Here is a 21,587-nt window from a genome sequence, read left to right as displayed (position 1 = left end):
TACCTTTACCTAAATATACTAAAGAATTTGGGAACCTACATGAATAAAAAGACACTATTTATGTATGAAAACATACTATGCTTCTGAATGAGAAGACTGAATACTGTAAATATACTAATACCAATTTATAGATCTAATGCAATTCCAATAAATATTCCAATGAAACATTTTTATAAACTCAACAAACTAAACAAATCCTGACTAATAAGTAGGTGACAAAAGCCAAAGCATTTTTTAAAAAAAGAAAGATAAGGAAGGACTTGACCTAAAAGATACACAAACTTATTTTGAATCTCTAATGAAAGCAATATGGACCCAGCAAAAGAACTGAAAAAACAGATGTCCAGAAATAGATACTAATGTTGATAAAAATTCGTAGGTAACCAATATTAAAATCAGTGGGGAAATGGTTCTGGAACAATTGATTAACCGTTAAGAACAAAAGTAATATGTTTACATCATAACATGCTAAAATAAATTCTGGAAGAAACAGAGAATTAAAAATATAAAATAGAAAATGATCATACTAGAAAAAAATTGTGAATGTTTTTTCAACTTAAAGCCATTTAAAAAAGAAGATAAAAGTAATGAACACAATCACAGAGAAAAAAAAATACATGAAATTGATCATACAAATATTTAACATTTTCTCACATAAAGTCTTACAAATTAGTAAAATGATGTGAATAAAGGCCATGAGCAAACAATTTATAAAACGAAGAAAATAATGACAAATAAACATGTAAAATACATTCTAGTTCCTTATTAATCAAATCAATACAAATTAAAACAATGTAAACCAGTTATTTTGCCTGAAATTTGTCATATATTTATAAAATGATACTTTTCAAAACAGTTAAGAATGTAGTTAGAAAAGGACTTTTACATACAAGTAGAGAAGAATTCTCAAAGGAACCTTGAGAAGTTTACATCCTCCAGCCCAGAAATCAACCTTCTAAAGATGTATACTAAAAACACAATCTAAGATGCAGATAACAATTTATATATATAAATCATCTTCAGAGTAGGAGAAATAATGGTGGAAAATGACCTCAATGTCAAATATGAAGGAGCTAATTAAAATTTTTTGGTACATATATAAGACATAACATTACACAGCTATTGAAAATGAGTATATTATGACTCAGAACTAATAAAATTAATGCTAAGTGAAGAGATCACTATATAGACTATATAATCCAAAAATGTTATTTAGAAGTATATAAACAAACACATACATATAAACATCTGTATATTTTAGAAATGCCCATACACTTGGAAGGAGGCAGAGCCAACACTTAGAATTGTTTAACTGTGATTGGTAGTGTCAAGTGATTTAAATTTATTCACTATATATGTTTTCTATTTTGATACCTCCCTTCAATAAATATACATTACCTTTTAATCTTGAAAAAAAAGTTATTTTAAGCCTAAAGTGAACTTAAATGAGTTAGAAATTCACTTCAGGGAAAAAAATCAGATATGGATAAAAATCACCTTTCCTATACATGTGAAGTTACTGTCCTCTTTAATCTGTGAATCTCCATACTTTCTTGTATAAAGAACATCTATTGAGATATTGAGATACTTACTTGATTTTTTTTTTAATTCTGAAGGATACAATAATTTTCCTGAATTAAAACCCAAAGAAAATAAAGTCACTCATAAGTACCATATTTGACTATAGTGTTCACCCAATCCTCTGATGGTCTTTCCCCTTGTTAACTTATTGATAAAATTTACCTACATTGCTAATGTTAATAATTGTTTTGGTACCAATTTCAGGAACATTCAACCTAAGAATGTTACTTGGCCCATTTAGACAATATCAAGGAAGATACCCCCAAGTAACCGTAACCAGCATAGTGAACAGTGCATTTGTTTTTTTCACATTTCTTTTGCCTGGAATACCAACTATGCTTAGTATTTTGCGAATAACAATGGATGAAACTTGGATTTTCAACACTGCTTAAAAAATAGCTGCCAAAGTCAAGACATGCAATAACCTTCTAAGTAAGTTTGCTGGCTCCATATTGTGTTTGAAGGCACACCCCCTCCAAACGTCTGCACTCACCATCTGCTATTCAACCGCAGAATAAAGCACTGAAGTCTGGTGTTGTTTGGCATGGGCAAAGACAGCCAATGTCCAACTCCATTCAGACATGTGCACCATATCAGGAACCTTATGACACAGTCCTCAACATCCATGCAGCACTTTCAAGCCCTGCTGCACATCAATCAAGTATGTATGACAGTCAAGCTGATAGATAAAATCTAAGCCAACTCTAAATACCTGCTGTGCATGGATCTCTGTAGTTTGCCTGCAGCTCACCTTCTATTAAGATGATAGCTTTGGCCTAGTCTTCCATGCCAAAATAAGTGCATGGAGTCACTCTGGCAAGAAGAAGGGTCTATATCAATGTCAACAAACAAGTTCCTTGCGCCCGACCCTACCATCTGTCCTCCTGCTTCCCACCTACCATACTTTATGTGGACCTTGATGAATGAGATTCTAATAGTCCAAGATTTTAGTTCAGCCAGCCTTTGCAGATGGGGTCAACATGACTGCCCTCTGGCCAAATATGCAGGGAGACATAGCTGATGGGTTACCTGGAAAGTGCCTTTTTGCAAATTTAATGTCAGAAACAAAGCAAATGAAGGCATTCCTACAGGTTTTGAGTTTGAGGTTTATGGAAAAAAAGTGATGCATTCAATGCTTAAAGTGAAGATAATGTTTCTTTTAAATTATTTGAAAATCTTATAATGTTAAAGTATTGATAAATTCCATTTCAATACTATGGGTAAGGGAAATAAAATGAATGAATAAAAATAAAACTGGGGCTATTCTAATGTATTTACAAAGTAGGTTTGAGAGAAAGACTTGAAAAAAATCTCAGAAATATGTAGAAATAAGACTTGATAGTGTAACATTAATATAGAAGCAGATCATTTCATTCTGCATTAGATGTAACAATATTAGAGCATATTGCACATGCTAAATGAAGAATAATAGCATTCATAGCTATTCTACAGAAGTTGTATGGCACTTGCAGATTTCTAGCAGAGCAGTAAAATTTAACATAATCTTAAGTATGAGATATAATTTCTAGAGAAATCAAATTGTTTTGCCTTAAAAAAGATATTACAGGAAATACGATAAATCGTTATTATCATAAAAGTAGTAAATACAATTATTTTGTTTTTCTGAACATGTTGACAAACCATTTCATTTAGGTCATGAAAAAAAATCTTAAGACTGAGCCTGATGGCATATGAAACAAACAGAAATTTCAGGAAATGCCGATAGTTCCAATACAACTCAATTTAATGTGATGATACAATGATAAGACGTTATTTTTCCTTCAAGGAAAGCTAAAGGCATCTCTAGAATGGTCTCTGGACACATCAAAAATAAAACAAACGAAAACAAAACAAATATTCCACCAAAGAAATAACATCATCTGAAACTCTAGACAATTTAAGTAATAATAATAAGGTGAATCTTCATCAAATGAGAAAATGAATGTGAAAATATGTTATATACTATAAAGCACCATACACAGAATTATTCAGGGCATCTATTACAGTACTTTGTATATAGTGAAAACATTTACTAAATGTTTGTAGAACTGACTAGCATTTAATTGAAAAGAGAAGTATAACGAGACCTCTATGAGTCAGATCCTTTTAATACCATGGGAAAAAGTTTCAGTCAAATTATATGACTAGGTACATCTGTTGTCTTTGATGTTATGAATCAAGATGAGATCCTATTACATCAAAAGAAAAATATTGTTGAATTTCTCTTTGGAGAAATCACAGTAAATTGAAAAGCATGATTATTTTAAATTCTAAGTATCTCTAAATTTTATAGCATTCTTTGGTCAACTAAGATAATGCCATAGAAATCCTACACAGAACTTGAACTTACAATGTCCTGGCCTAATCATCTGGCTAATCTCTTTGAATTTTTCTGAAATATGCTCGCATCCCATTTTCTATGGGAATTCTCCCACTGATTAACACAGAGAATGAGAATTTGGCCTGTGCTCTATAGGCACCATTGAAATGTGGCCACCTGAGGCATGTAGGGAGGGCATCCAGCTGGCATACCACATGTTGCCCTGGAGTAGTGTACAATGAGAGGGATATTTTGGCTAAGAATACCTGGACAATCTCTATAAAGGTCCTGATTATGAAAAGGACTTCAGTATTATCATTGTCTCATGAGCATAATATGGGCCAGGGAAACTTCTGTTTCTAAGTTCATATATTTTCCAAAGAAAGAACTTACAAGAATATAAGAAAAAAAAAATCAAAGAACTCAATGAAAGAGAAACACTGGGCCATTGATACTAGACTTTAAGTACTATCCATATCACTGGAAGAAACTTTTTTTTGGGAGTTCCATGCATTTTAAAATTTATGCTAAAGTGCACTACGGACTTGACCACAAAATAAAACATAATGAAATCTGTAAAATAAGGATGCAAAAACATAGTGTGAAAATTTATGTCTGTAGTGCAGTTGTTGTACTATATATTGTAAAAATCAATTAAGTTCACATACTACTCACTTAAAAAATATCTGCTAATTTTATTTTTATTTTATGCAACTTGTGAGAAAGAAAATCCATGCATTTGAACTGTAGTGCCAATAAAACAATTTTGTCAATTTTGAGTCTATTTTTTTCAAAACACCATACGTGATTAAAACACATAATGCACTAGTATTTTTGCCAAATTTTGTTTTTAAACCAAAGCTGTTTTTGAATTACATAAGCACAAAATCAGAATTTCAAAACCAACAAACACATTTAGGGGTGAATTTTAAAATAAGCCCACTTGATTCATTGTTAGACAAACTTTGAGTGCCAGGGACATTTTTGTGAAATTCTACTGGGGTAAATAGGGTAGCTAGGAAATGCTCCTCAAAGTGAAAAATAAGTATATGCATTATTTTCAATAAGTTTTGTTTAGCATTTTCACCTTTATAGTAAGAGGTTCTGGTGATATTTCAATACAATATGAGTATAAATCTTAAGGATTTATGATGTCACGAAATGCTAAGAAACAATTACAGCTGGGTTTTACATTTGTGTTTATATGTTATTTTGCATATAGATTCCCAAAACCAATGAAGAAAACTTTGATATGAAAAATATCCTGAAACTAAAAGACATCTTCTATCAATATAACCAGTTGATAGTATTTCTAAGACAGAGTTTGACAGTAACAGTAAGTGAAACAAACAAACATAATGCTTTAAATATGCCACTTCAGCCACTCCAGCTGTCATTCCACAGGACTTTTTTTTATATCATTAATTCAATGCCACACAAATAGGAATTCAGTCTTTTCAATAAATTTTGGTGACAACTTGTCTGCACAAAGGAAACTAATATATACGTAGAAACTTTTAATTTGTCATCATGTACGTTTATTTGAATTTGCTTAAATAATGTAATTGTGGGCCTAACTTATACCTTTTTTCCTAAAAGCTCAAACAAATCACAATGATCACAGTATCTTTAAGACTAATGAGCCCCAATTTACACTAGATAATAGAAGCTCAGAGAGCTAAAGAGTACTGGCAAAATAATATACTGCAAGAACAGCAATATACTAAGTATACTCACTTGAAATCCTAATAAAACCACAAAAGCTACCACTTTATATTTTTCATTAGCTTCTATTTTTACTTAATTCAAACTATTTTACAGAAAAGTTTTCTTTTGAGCTTTATTGCTAGTAACAGAATAACCTTTATTAACTGAATTAATTTTTGAAATTTGTGATCAACAAGATTTGACTTATGTCATGTGTTTTCTTTAGGAGTTTGGGTACTTCACAGATCTTAATACCCTGATGAAAACTTAAGTCCTAAAAGGCCAGGAAATACTGAGATTCAAGTTGGCTCCTCTACCATCTTTATTGACAGAAATCCAGAGTGCCAAAAGTCAGCGCTGCTGGTTGCTGATCATCATATCTAAATATTGATTCTTTTAAAACTTGTATTTTGAGACTCGCTTGATTTCAGAATTACAGGTGGAAAGTCACTGCTCTTTGATACAAACTGCATGCAATAAAGAAGGAGGCAGTCCTACACAATAAATATGTAAGGAATGGTTTTCCACCTCTGCATGCTGCAGAAAATCCCACTGAGTTAAGTAGGGTTCTACCAAGGCCACTTAAACATATTAGCCTATTATGCTCCACATTTCTTTATTGTTCTCAAAAAGCTAATGAAATGTTCCAGTGTAATATTTATGCTGGAGTTCTTTTAAAGGTATTTTAGAAGTGATGTTTCTCTCATAACTCCAGAAGGGGGTTCCACTTCCTAAAAACATTTAGTAGGCTATGGGGAGACCATGCAGCCTCTTTACTCAGACTGTTTAGACTCATAGCTGGAGAAGAAAATCCTTAAGATAAGCACTTAAGAGTTTCAGTGTGAGCTTTAGCATCACTGCAAAGCAACAGAAATTAAAAGGCTGACAGGCATACATGGTATACTGTACTACTGAATAGATAGGTTTAAAATACTGTGTATTGTCTGTTCATAGATAACATTGATTTACATTGGTAAATCTATTGGTTCAGAGTATCAGTGCAATATTAAGCAATCAATTGTTTCTCCAGAGTCAATTATTTTTAGAAAAGTAAGGAAATGTGATCTAATCACTGAAAGTCAATATGTAGAATTAAACTTGATGAGTTTTCTTCCTTGCAGGGGTCTTAATTTTTTCATCTGTAAGATAAATGAATTAGACTTGTCAATATCTATGATCACTTGTAGCATTAATGTTTTCTGGTTTTAAGATTCTAAATATCAACACCATATATTGAGGAACAGCAAAGTAGCAAAAGAACTGGGAATAAAACTATCACTGAATTATTAATTTTCCTACAAAATCAAAATTATGTAATTGTGCCTTTAGTTGCCATACAACCACCTCACCTTCTGAATATCAGCAATAATATGAATGAAGGAAAGGTTGTATGCTAAGGTCATAGGTGGTATGGTTGAGATTAAAGCCAAGACTGAGAATATAGTAATGAATTGAAAAATGAAAGAATCATACACTTCTGACTTAATGTGCAATATACCTTCCCAAATTCTCATTTCTATAGACTCATTCTCAATTGAAAACAACAACTTGAAGATCTTAGAGGGTTTTTTCCCCCAATAAATCAGGCTGTAATCTACCCCAAAAGTTCAATAGACTTCATACCTCAGATCCCTACTGGATAATCTCCAAAATGTCTTGTTCTTTTTCAAATTAGACATCAGCATTCAGTATAACACTTAATGAATGGCAACAATGTTCCATATGCTTTATTAGCATTCCTTCACCTAATCCTTCCATGAACGCTAGGAAGTAGGTACTATTAAAAAAATAGAAACAATTTTGAAGTAGAGAATCTACTTCAAATCTACAGTAATTCTAGAATATCAATCTGACATATGGAGCCCTCCACTTTTTTTCAGTGTGAAAAGTGAACACTCTGTGGCCCAGTGTTTAAGAATTAATGTTTTGTTTATATCAAAGCATTATGTTTTTGCTTCATCTTAATAGTAATCACAAGAGTAACTTATTTTTCCATTCATGAAAGCAGAGATAGAAAAAAGATGACCTTGAAAGTTACACACTTCCTTTTCCTGTAAGTATGAAGACATGTCTATAAATTATTAGAACCATAAAAAACAAAAGCTAATAATATGAAACCATATGGAAAACTCTTTAATAAGCAGGTTCTTACAGGATGTTGAATAAGATATCTATGTTGTAGCCCTCATGCTGCATTTGTGTCATATTGAGTAAGCTACTTACATTTAGATACATCATGATTTTTTCCCACTAAAGTAGGAGGATTTAGCTCTCTAAATTCCTTACCAACATATAATTTTAGAGCAAACTATCTATAAAGTCAATTAAAAATTTGCCTTACTTCATTGATTATGTAACAGTTGCTGATCAAAGTGAATAGTATTATACTCACAGCTTTAACTCATTACAGCTAAGATCAGGCTTGCTTTGTAAACATCTCTCTAAAAACTCAGAAGTTCATAAATACTAGGGCTTCTTTATTCCTCCTATATTTTTTTGACCGATACTTAAAATCTCACCTGCTACCCTTGATCTTGAATGTTGCAAGTATTAATACAGTGTACTTAAGCCAAGAGTCAGAGGTATGAGAAAGGTAGAGGCAGGGACAAAGGTACTACACTTCAGCTACACACTTGTAATGCTTTCCATTAGTTCTTTAGTTACATTAGTTCCAGAAACTATTTTAACATATGACAATAGTAGAGGTCCTGAGTGGTAGGCTGACACTGCAAGCAAAAACAAAAATCATGAGAACAATGAAATAGTAGGTCTTAGCCTTTAAGCATATCTACTGGTAGTAATACTTGACAAGCATCCCACCTTCTTTGTTATCTGGAAATGATTTAATGATAAAGCCAGATACTAGAAATGTAACCGCTATCTTTTGGGAGATCAAAGGTCATGTGAGGGGGAGAACTAAGGTCAAGAGCAAGCCCCTTAAGCCTACTCCAAAAATTTCACTAGAGGGTGCTCTTGGGCTTTTATGACTTCTCAATTCTTCAATAAGAAAACCAAGTATTGCTTAGATAATATATTCTGCCTAGCATAACTTGGATTCCATCATGGATCCCATATCCAATATTTCAATACAGAGTTAAAGATATCTCAAACAGCCCCCGGGCCTGGTTTTTTATTTTCCTATTTAATTTCCTTGTTTCTACTGACAGTACACTTGTGAGTTTCACAAATTTAAGACACCTAAGAGATCTTAAGAGGTCTCCAAAAATCTCCATTCTAATAAACAATCACAGAAACTTCCTAATACATCAAATTAAGATTAAATGGGGATTGATAAGGCTATTTTTGCAAATATATATTTTGCAGACATATTTTAATCTTATGATAGGTTCATAATTTATATATCTATTGGAAGAATTTTTATTATTCCATAAGATCTGTAGAGAAAGTCTGATTGTCAAATAGAATGAATTTTTAAAAATTATTTATATATGTATTATTCACATGTCTCATGACATCAACTATTGAGCACTGAATGAGTACTTAATAAATATTTCTTGACCCTTTGTTGCACATACATATTTTTATATCATGTTCCAGCAGGACGACATGAAATTAAATTTTAATCTCTATGCCATATGTTTGAAATTTTTTCTATAAATGTAGTTTCACCGGAATTCACATTTAATGACTTATTCTGTTTATTTCTAATGATAGCTGCTTTTAATATATTTACCATTTTTGCTACATTTTTAAGAGAAAATGAAATATGGAAATTGTTTTGTTATGTGACTATCTTTTTAATGTTTCTATTTGTTTATTAGAGGAGGATTAAGAAGTTTTTTTGTTTCTACATTAAAATATTGGCAGTGGCATATATCGACGCACAGTAATTTTTTCCTTGAGAATTGCAGGCCGGGCGTAGTGGCTCACACCTGTAATTCCAGCACTTTGGGAGGCTGAGGAGAGGTGGATCACAAGTTCAGGAGTTCAAGACCAGCCTGACGAAAACGGTGAAACCCTGTCTCTAGTAAAAATATAAAAATTAGCTGGGCGTGGTGGTACATGCCCATTATCCAGCTACTCAGGAGGCTAACGCAGGAGAATTGCTTGAACTTGGAAGGCAGAGGTTGCAGTGAGCTCAGATCGTTCCACTGCACTCCAGCCTGGTGGACAGAGTGAGATTCCATCTCAAAAAAAAAAAAAAAATTTTGCAATGAGTGACTAAGTAATATTCTTCTTTACTTTCAGGAGGTAAAGAATTATGGCTACTAGTCATTATGCATGGTGATGTCCTTATCACACATACTTGAAAACTCAATAGCTTTAGCACCTTCAGGGTTGACAGTAAAATTCTGAGGTTGACTATGGAATGCTGTCTTTTTGTGCATTTCCAATTTGCCTAAACTTACAGTTTCCTTATTCCTTAATTGAATTAAGTTTGTTTCTCTTGAAAACCAGCTTGAGACTTTTGACAAATAAGAAATTTGGGGTCTAGATAGTAACCCTTTATAATACATGAATCTGCATAAAGATGTGTTTTAAATCCACATTTGATAAAAAGATAAGCATGGTCACTCATGAATTCTAGCTCCTTTCAACGTCCTGCAATGGATTGCAACCAGTGTGAAAAGTTGGGGATATTTACAGTGGTCTCAGAGCTCTTATAAAGCAGTTACCTGAGTTCTTACACTACATGGTGCTTCTCAAAAAGGACTCCTTAAGTATCCCATCTGATGCATGTTACTTCCCAACGCAACTTGGGAAGGACAGAGTCACTAGCATATATTCAAACTGTATTTCATCCAAGTGGGTTTTCAATAAACTTAAATCACTCTATGAAGAATTGGCAAAATTCCCATGGACACTGTGAAAATAAAGGGAATCGATAAAGAGATACAATTATTTTAGTCTCAGATTTAATTAATTTGTGGGAGAGGTCATTTTCTCTCAAATATATTCAAGTTTCTTCAAACACAGGTCAATGTTTGCCAGCTGATAGGAAAAGAAAACATTTAGTCTGAGTTTCCCATGTTTGTATTAATCTCTACATCATAGCTAAAAAAAATATTTTGTAAATCTTCACATAGGTAAAAGAGAATTCAAGCTGATGCAGAGTAACAAGTATTATCAATAGAAAACCTCTTAAGTATTCTTTCTACTGTTTCTTGTTCTAATTTTTCTATTGGAGAGAATGAAACAAAATAATTTCATACCTGGTTTTATGAATTAACTCACTAAAGATTCCAGGTAGAAGTTACACAGAAGATGCAAGCATAACTTGATTATTTTATAATTAGAACACTAAGACAAAGAAAGAATAAAAATGGCATCCCATCCCATGCCATGTAGTTAGTTTATGTATAGCAGGTCTTACTCAGAGTCCCTAGTTCCTAACCTAGTGTTCTTTCTTCTACACAAGTTTCCAGTGCTATTTGGTTTTTCGTGAAGGAACTGTGTATCATGTCACAATTTCATGTTGATTTTCCTTGAAATTTCAGAGAAAAAGAAAGCAGTATAAGAAAAGTTACTCTTCATTGTCTAACTTTTCAAGTTAGGCAACATTCTTATGTGCAATGATCCTCAATATAGTCTAGATCAACTGATCTATATGAGTTTTCACACTCATTAAAATGTACGCATCACAAAGTACAATTAATGACTTCAGGGACCTTGTATGTTTTATCACTTACCTAGCCTATGCCTTACTGAATCCAAGACGTATCCTGTATTTCTCTGAAAGTAAGCCCAGCATGAAAATACTGAAATAAGAGTGCAGGTGTACTCTTTGCTTTAAGAAGACACAATAAGCCAAATTGTGAACTTACCAAACAGAGAAATTAGGGGGCAATTATTCACATTCTAAAAGCATCACCACAGGATGCTTTAAAATCATAAGCTGCTCTATTGCATCTTAAATAAGTTGATTTACAAAGCTTCCTTTACAAGTGCTTTTCACCATCCAGAGTTCATGGTTCCTTATCCAAAGGCAATGACAGAATTGTGAGCATAAAGTCCTATTACCTTCTAAGCCAAGCTTCCTTGCCCATATAAGAGAATAATTAGCACTATACTTTGTTTTTGAAAAATTAATGAGTCTCTCACTCCTGAAAAATTGAATATACACTGAGCATTTACTATGTACCTGGTACAGTGGGCATTTTAGATAATGATTTCATTTACTCTTCCTCACCACAACTCTAGGAGATTAGTATAATTATCCCAATCACGGATGAGGAAACTGGAACTCAGAGAAGTTAGAGTTAAGTAACTTGACTAAATTCTTTTTTTTTTTTTTTAGACAAAGTCTCACTCCATCACCAGGCGCTAGGCTGGAGTGCAGTGGTACAACCTCAGCTCACTGCAGCCTCTTGGGTTCAAGCAATTCTCCTGCCTCAGCCTCCTTAGTAGCTGGGGCAACAGGCGTGCGCCACCATGCCCAGCTAATTTTTGTATTTTTAGTAGAGATGGGGTTTCACCATGTTGGCCAGGATGGTCTCAATCTCTTGACTTTGTGATCCGCCTGCCTCGGCCTCCCAAAGTGTTGGGATTACAGGCATGAGCCACCGCACCCAGCCAACTTGACTAAATTCTTGCAGTAAATAAGTGATTGTGCCAGGATCCAAGGCCAGATCTGTCTGGAGCTCTTGCCCTTACATATTTTACAATATAGTTTCAGGGGAAATTTAATGACGTCCCTTACCTCTGACCTAACTGAGCATAATTGTGCTCCAAATGTACTATTCCAGTGCAGCAATCCAGTCTATAGCAATAGGGACCAGTAACACAGCTTGAATACAAAAAGATAGGGGGCTGACTAACAAGGTTGCCTATTCTGGTTACTGCATTGCCATATTAAGCCTGGATTTATCTCCTGTAATTCCTACCCATTGGACCTAATTTTGCTCTCCAGTCATAGAAAACAATTAAAATCCCATTTCCCCAAACCTATCATATGTCTCTCATGATTTCTTTTTTTTAATCTCTAGTGTCTCCAACCTTTTTGAAATATAATGGGTTTGTCTGCCATTTACATATTATTATTATTATTATTATTATTTTGAGACAGAGTCTCACTATGTCACCAGACGCCAGGCTGGAGTGCAGTGGCGTGACCTTGGTTCACTGCAACCTTCGCCTCCTGGGTTCAAGCAATTCTCCTGCCTCAGCCACCTGAGTAGCTGGGACTACAGGCATGCACTACCACGCCCAGCTAATTTTTTTGTATTTTTAGTAGAGATGGGGTTTCACCATATTGGCCAGGATGGTCTCGATCTTTTGACTTCGTGATCCGCCTGCCTCGACCTCCCAAAGTGCTGGGATTACAGGCGTGAGCCACTGCACCCGGCCTATTTACGTATCTTTTATTCTTTCTTGAAAATGGTTTTTCTGGGACACAGAGAACTTATGCGTGCTATTTTTAAGCATTTATCCAACTAAAAATGACTGGAAAAATAACACACCATAGTGGATAAGGGCACACTCTCAGAAACCCAGACTGCCTGGGTTCAAATCCAGGCTTTACCAATTAATGGCTTGATTTCCTTGGTGAATATATTTAAGGTCTCTGTGTTTCAGTTTCCTCATTCAACTCTGAAATGAGGACAACAGTAACTAGTTAATGTGGCTCTTATAAAGGTTTTAAAAAGGGGCAATATTAAGCAAAAGGCAATACAAGGAAAACTACTCTTCAGTATCTATTCGCGTTAGGCAACATTCCTATAGCAATATACATGTAGTTCTCACAGCCTGCTAGGCAGCAATTAGGGTACTGCCTAAGCTGCAAGTACTATATAAATGTTTGTCATTATTATTGATGGTATAGGAATGAATGAACACCTAACTGCCTTGAAAAAAAATATGACCTATATCATTGTATGAGATTGATTTTATTATCCAGATATAAAGAAGTCAAGCTCAACTAGAAAAGGCACTTGACTGGAGACCAGAGATGTGCTTCTAGTCCCAACTCCTTCAAACACTCCAAATGAAAGATCTTGGGCTTTATCTACCTCATCTTTTAAACAGAGGAATGGGACTATACTTTCACCTCTATAATAATATATTTTTATTCTAGGATTCTAGGATCCTATTCCACCTGGACCCTGCTTAAATGTTGTTACTCATTATGTTTGAAAACTACCATCAACATGCTAATATTTTATCTGCATGCTTATATCTGTTCATATTTCATCCAGCTTATCTGCATTGTTTTCATGAAAAAGAATGTCTATAGGCAGGTCTGAACAAAAAAAAAAAGCTGTCATGATAGCACAGAGAGGAATTTAATGTCACTTTGGAGAAGATAACCTAAAGTCCTACTCTGCCAAGTCAGTAGAATCCTGTCCTCTGTCTGCCACACCTGGACAAGTCCATGCTATCTTGCTGAATTTCAACGTGGCCCTTTGTATAAACTCAAATTCGGGTTTGGATGGAATGCCAGGTTGATAACAACAGCAATTTTTTTCAACAAAAGTGCAGGTTGGACTACCTTTTACCTACCAAAATCACCTCATTCTTTGATATATATAACATTCAGCTAATTTTATTATGGCTTAGTATACTAGTACTCCTCATATACTTTATTGACCATCTCTAGATCTAGTGAAGTCATGATGACTGGTAACAATATCAAGGCATTTGTCTTCAAAGAATGTGGCAATCCATCCAGCAAAGTAAATTTCACAAGAGAACAAAGGGACAGCCACCCCAATTTCACTAATGACAAAAACTTTGACATTTTGTAACTAAGTACAATGCATTACTCTATAAATAAAAATAATGTCCTTGTATATCTAAAAGCTATGAAACATTATCTTTTCTATTTTTAAAATTCTCTCAGCTCAAAGTCAATATGTAAGTTTAATTTTTTTAATTGCATGAAAATCTATGATGTTTTAGATCTTAGATATTAAATTTGTGAATCAAACGAACCTGGCTTCTCCCAATTAGAAGTGAGCATTCCTAGTACATAAAAAAGGATGAATATTTTAGGCCAATATTTTGTGTTTGATGATTGACTTACAGAATCAATCTAAGTAGGTGTAAAGGTGACTAGACTTATTTTGGAACCTGTACAATTTCATAACAGTAACATGATCTTTAAATAATTCTGTTTAAATAATGTTTAAGTCTAATTCTATCTGTTAGCCCTTGCATTATAAAGAAGCTTCATGCTGAAGTAAAGCTAAGATTTCCATAAAAAGAATAAGAGCTTTATATTCTAGAAAGTAGAAATCCTAGAAAAATCAAAGAAATTAAAATATTGGAAGTTTTTTTATTCATTTCTTCTATTTTCAATAGGATTCTAAAATAACTTATCTCTTCTATGCATAAGAAAATAGACTGGTTCACATATATTGATTTATTGAAAAGTTATTACGACACAACACAGGTTGCCTGATACTAACATTGCTACACCAGCTTTGTTTTGGTAAATGTTTGCATTATAACTCTGGTTGTGTTACAGCAAAACACTCAGAAGAAAGAGAGTCACTTTTACACATATTACATGGCATAAGTACAGTCATCCCTTGAAATGCAGTAATACAAGTATAATACTTTAAATGCTTTAAAATACAAATGCCTTTGAAGAACGTAATTTATATACTATTTATTAATAGGATTAAATCAACAATTTTTATGGCTCTCTAAGCTTACCCCAGGAACTTTTCCATTAATTATTTCACTAATTAACAAGAGAATCTTTTTTCTTTTTTTTTTCTTTTTTCTTTTTTTTTTAAAGATAAGGTTTCACTCTATCACCTAGGCTGGAGTGCAATGGTGTGATCTTGGCACACTGCAGTCTCTACCTACTGGACTCAAATAATCCTCCTGCCCCAGCCTCCTTAGCAGCTGGGAACACAGTTGCGTACAACTAACTATACCTGGCTAATTTTATTTTTTGAGATATGCGGTTTCACTATGTTGCCCAGACTGGTCTTAAACTTCTGGGCTCAAGCAATCCTCCCTCCTCAGCCTCCCAAGTACTGTAATTACAGGTGTGAGCCACAGCACCTAGCAAAGAATCTTATAGATAGGTATTATTAACACCATTTTGCAAAATTTTAAAAATAAGGCACAGAAAGGTTAAAATAAGTTGTACAAGTTCAACAAGTAGTAAGTGAAATGTAGCCAGACTTTGAACTTAGACATCCTGTTTCAGAATCTCAAAGCTCTTTCTATTTTTCCCAAAGAAATCTCACTAACTAACGTACATATTAGATTGCACTGACATAGTAAGGAGAAAGAAAACCCATTTTCTGTGTATATGCTATTGCCCTAGAAAATACAAATAGCTACTGAAAAGACCAGTGCTATCAAACAGTTTGGTAATACCTACTAAACATTTTAAATCTCTGCTATACTGTATTAATTATATCTTGAAAAGTTAAAGAATAATAGAGCCTAACTTAGGTTCTTCTAAATTTGTAATGCTTCAAAATCTAAAATGAATTTCTAATTCATGACTTATAACTGCTCTGGTAGGAAACATATGACAATACCAGCGACAAGCCTTTTCAACAGTGCCTATGACGTCATGGATATACAAATCTGCCCCATTTTACAGTACACATAAAAGACCGGAATTCAGCTGTTATCAGACAATAATAAACTTCTTCTGGTGAGTCAGTCTCTTAGTCTTAGATTTACATTCCCACTGTCAGCAAAAAATTTTTAAGTTAAACATTTTTGAAAAGTAAAAATTCAATAAATAGCATTTATATTATCAACAGAATGTGTTTTCATTTCTTTGGTGCTAAAATATTTGATTTTACACTGTTCTTTTTTTCTCTTTTCCATCCATCTCTTAGCTCCTTTGCTCCAATCCCTGCCTCTTCCCACCTGTACTCTTCCCTGAAGCCTAAGGGAAAAGGGCTGCAAACCCTCTGGATGCTTGGACCCTCAGGCTCCTGAGATTAAACCCAGACCCACCCGTGGCAGGAGTCCCATTCTTTGTCTGAAGCAAGTGTCTGATTGAGTTAGATATGGAGTTGTTATCACAATGAAAAGAATGCCCGGATTTTTTTATTTTTGGTATTAAAAATAGGTTATATTTGTATTACAATGTCTATCTAATAAAGTCTCCCAAAGAAAATAGTTTCATTTTATTTTCACCTGATTTTCTCATTCCATTCTTAAAGGCATAGCGAAAGGAAAATTGGTGTGGTCACTCCAAAATATTCTTTTCCACTTCTAATCTAGGTCTGGTTTGGACAAAGCTAAGCAATAATTTCTACTTTGTATTTAAGGAAACCAGTTACTGTTTACCTACAGATATTCTTTATACTAATAGGGGGTCTTTGAAGTGATGCCTAAAGCTTGCCACTTCATCGGTATTATGTTGTAGGTTTCAGATGGGCTTTTGTAAAGTCAATTTTCTCCCAGTATCATTTTATCCCCACAGAGAGTACGCAGATAGGAGAGTTCTTTTTCCCTCAAAATAAGGCTTATAGCATTGACCAGGGCATTTAAATGTATCTTTACAATTCTCAACTTGGTCTCCCAGGAAGAGCTTTTATAGATTTGGACTTTTTTTTTGTCATAAAGTATTCTATTTATTTCCCAGCAGCTGGTGTCAAAAAAGTTGTTGTGTTTTTTTAATATTCCTTTTAAATAAATAAAATCTGTTTTCATATTGTGTAAAATTAGTTTTGCCTGCTGTGAGTTTGTGGCATTATGAAGTGATCACTTCTTCCCATGAATTATTTAAAGTGAGGATATCAAAATCTGATGGAACAATAAAATGAACTATAGAATACAATTTAACTTTATAATATGCCAGTTCATACTAGTATCTCATAATGCACAGTAGTTACAATACATTGGTTCAGAATTAGCAGATCGATTTTAGCAGAATCATGCATATTTGGTAGTCCATAGATACCTAAAGACCTTTTTGCTAATTCCTCATGCCAGGCACTGATGTTTGACTAGCCTAGATTATACATATATTTTTTCTTTTTTAAAATCTTTAAGACATTGAGCTTGACAGCTTTCACCCTTTCATTACAAAACAATATTGGTATTAATAGCATTTCCTCTGGAGTTCTCTGATAACTTTGTCTTATGAAACAAATGCACCAATATAACCACAATTATTCTTCCTACTTATTCTCACTACAGAGTTTCTAGAAGAAGGGAAACAATGATCCGCTAAAATAACCCATGGCACTAATAGAACTTATACAAAACTGCTAAAACTTAAATTTTAAGGTGAGTGAGGAGGCATAAGGGAAATGAATGAGCTACTAATGAATAGGGAAAGGCATGATTAGAAGCGATAACAAAGTCTGAATCAAGGAAAGACCAAAGGTTATCTTGTATTTGATATCTGTGTTTTAATAAATTATAAGCAAAATACTACACTGATTTTTTCCTCAGTGGATTTTCTAGCATTCTATAAGAGAGAGTATGTCTGATTAACTTGCTATATTGAAAAGTGGGAGTCAGTGTATATTACTTACAAATTCTCAAATAGTCTCTGAAAAAATTCCACCACAAAGATTTAAAAAATGGAAGTCCAAGGAAACAAGATCTTATGAGATGTTGAAAATGGTTTTCCAAAGCAAGAACTGGCTTAAAACATGGCATAGCAATTGATGAATACTTTTCTCGTTAGTTCTAATACCCTAAAACAACTTATTCTGGATTCCGTATTATCCATGTTGCCACTTCCTCTTCCAACCTAATTGTACTTCTCTCATCTCAGTGAAAGGTGCCACCATCTACCCAACCAGTTGATCAAGCCAAACATCAGCAACTCTTTTTGCCTCACCAACTACATCTAATCCATCAATAAGCCCCATTAACCCACACACAAAAGTACCTTTGAAACCCAACCATTCCTCACTATCTCTGCTATCATCAACAAAAATCACAATTCTCTCTTATCTGGTCTCCTAATTGATTTATCTGCTTCCAATGTTGCACCATATAATCCACTACCTAAACAGAAGCTAGAATTTTTGAAATGCAGGACAGATGATATCATTCCTTGGCTAAAATTCTACAAGGTATATATAGTGCAATAATAATGAAATTAAAATTCAAAACTATGACCAATAAGTCTCTCCATTATCTGTTCATGACTAACTTTCTGTTATCATCTTCTAACATTTTTCTTTTGTTCCCTGTGCTTCTTTGCCTATTCTGTCTCTCAAACAAACCAACCTCATTCCTATTAGCCCTAGTCTAGCTGTCCAGACTGTTGCCTCTGCCCAGACTGTTCTGTTCCTACATCTCCGCGTAGCTGATTTCTTCACTTGTAGCTCAAATATTATCTCTACTGAAAGGTGTTCCCTTGTGTGGTCAAAATAGCCAAAGCATCCCCAATTCATTCTACCCTGCTTTACTTTCCTCTTAGAACTAATTACTAGTATCTTTCTTATTTATATCCTGTATGTGAGTAAGTATGCACATGTAGGTGTGTGTCCATAATCTCTATTACAGTATAAATTCCATGAGGGTGTGGTTCTTGGATGTGTTAGTTATCTATTACAGCATAACAATTTACCCCCAAACTGAGTAACTTAAAAAACCAGACACCATTCCATAGTTTCTGTGGATCAGGAATCTGGGCTCACTATAGGTAAGTGCCACTGGGTCAAAGTTTCTCATGAGGTTGTGATCAAACTGTCAGATAGAGCTGTGGTTTCATCTGAACTCTGGCTTGAAGAAGAGGAGACTTGCCATGTGTGGACCTCCACAGGGATACTTCATGGCTTGGCCCTTGCCTTTTCTCAGGGAGAACAATTTAGGAGAGAGTGATAGAGAGACTCAAGAGAAAAACTACAAGCTTTTAAAAAACTTAATCTTGGAAGTGACATCCTGTCACTCTTGTACTTTATTAGAAATGAGTTACTAAGTCTAGCCAATACTAAAGGAAAGGAAATTATACAAGGAGGTGAAAATAGAGGATGTGGAGATCACCTGAGGCCATCTTAGAAGCTGCCTTCACAATTGCTTACCAGTACATTCTCAGTGTTCAGAATAATTTCTGCCTTTCAGTAAACAAAATAATTTAAAAAATGACTCTGTCATGAATTAGTTCTGTTTGACATTTTGCCAATGATCAAGAAAAAGTACTGAATAAAATCTCACTCAAGTAGTGACATTCAAACCAAAAGAGATGACCCCAGTAAGACGGTTTCATTAGGTTGTATAAGAAGAAAGTAGCAGTACAGCCTTGGTTTCTTCATCTGTAAAATATAGACAGTAGTTGTACCACACTGTCGGAGACCTAATGAGGTACCTCATGTAAATGTTTAGTATAGGGCCTCACAAATCAAAGGCAATAGATAGATATTGGCTATTATTTATTCCTAATAAAGTACAAATGCAAGGGAAGCATTTTTGGGGAAAACAGCACAAATCACATTTTTTCAATGATGGTATTTGATATACCAGATATAACTCAAAAAAGAATTTGTGAGTCACTTTCAGTTGTTTCCTAATGATATTAGCTTAAATATGAACCTGTAACCAAAAAAAAAAAACTAATAAAATTTTGGAACTCATCAAGTGTACTGCTAGAAAGGTTTCCTTATATATAAGTGTACAGGCTAGAAAGGTTTTCTTACACTTATGTAAAGTTTTGACATCTTCTAATGGACATAATGATGCATTTGCAATCTCCACAATCATGAAGACCTAAATGGAGAGAGATGTGTAGAGCACTGGAATTAGAAGATCCACAGTGTGACTAGGGGTGAAAGTTTCCGAAAAGTTAAAAGATGACAGGGCATTGAACCCTGATCTAATATGTTATAGGGTTATGAAATTTGGGCAGAGGGCAATCACAGAATTATTTATGAAATCTTAGAATAGTGGCCAAACTTCATATTCAGAAAAGTACAAATAGGGTTAGATAATAAAGCACGATTCCATATATATATTTAAAACCTGCCTTGAAAGTTAGCAAAAATTAAGTAAGAAGTTGGAGAAATTCATAGAAGATATACCAAAATAGACTGAGTGGATATATGGACTGGAGGTTGCCATCAGAGAGGCGAACAAGGATGTCTTTAAACTTATTTACTGATGTTTCCATTTACGACCAAATGGAGCAGATGCATTTCAGATTTAAAGAAGCCACTCCAGATGCATGAACAGTACCCCCATAAGATGTTATTATCCCTGTTCTAGTAATGACAGTGTCACTCACTGTTTTACTGATAGCCCTAATGGACAATCAGCATGAACCAGACATTTTCATCTCTCTATATACATTAGCAAAACTTTGACTATTCAATCGTTCAAAGACAGGCTGGGCTCAGTGGCTCATACGTGTAATCCCTGAACTTTGGGAAGCCAAAGTGGGCAGATTGTTTGAGCTCAAGAGTTCAAGACTAGCTTGGACAATGTGCCAAAACCCCATTTTGACAACAAAATACAAAAATTTGCTTGGTGAGCTGGTGTGCACCTGCGGTCCTAGCTACTTGGGAGGCTGAAGTGAGAGGATCACTAGAACGCAGGAGGTCAAGTCTGCAGTGAGCCGAGATCACACAAGTGTACTCCAGACTGCAGCCTGTGTGACAGAGCGAGACCGAGACAGACAGAGGGAGAAATTCTATGAATTTCTCCAACTGCTTACTTAATTTTTGCTACCTTTCAAGGCAGGAAAGAAAAGAAAAGAAAAGAAGGAAAGAAGAAGGAAGGGAGGGAGGGAGAAAGAAAGAGAGAAAAAGAAAGAAAAGAGAGAGAGGGAGGGAGGGAGAAAAAAGAAAGAAAGATAAAGAAAGAAAGAAAGAAAGAAAGGGAGGGAGGGAGGGAGGGAAAGAAAAAGAAAGAGAGAAAGAGAAGGAGGGAGGGAGAGAGGAAAGAAAGAAAGATAAAGAAAAAGAAAGAAAGGAAGGGAGGGAGGGAAAGAAAGGAAGAAAGAAAGAAAGAAAGAGAAAGAAAGAACAAATGAAATAAAAGAATCTCAGATATATCTAAAATAGAAGAATCTCTTATAAAAATTTCTGCGATATCCAGTGTAACGGATCTAATGGTGACCTTCCAAAAGAAACACCCACAT

At 34.3% G+C, this 21,587-nt stretch overlaps 1 protein-coding gene across 12 annotated transcripts in view; it reads right to left on the bottom strand.

Moving 5' to 3' along the window:
• The window catches only part of ZBTB20 (zinc finger and BTB domain containing 20), a 790,532-nt gene that overhangs the window by 480,172 nt on the left and 288,773 nt on the right, over positions 1-21,587 (bottom strand). The gene's annotated exons all lie outside the window — the stretch shown is intronic.

Source organism: Saimiri boliviensis, chromosome 8 (assembly GCF_048565385.1).
Source record: "Saimiri boliviensis isolate mSaiBol1 chromosome 8, mSaiBol1.pri, whole genome shotgun sequence".
NCBI lineage: Eukaryota > Metazoa > Chordata > Mammalia > Primates > Cebidae > Saimiri > Saimiri boliviensis.
This window is presented reverse-complemented; position numbering and strand designations above follow the sequence as displayed.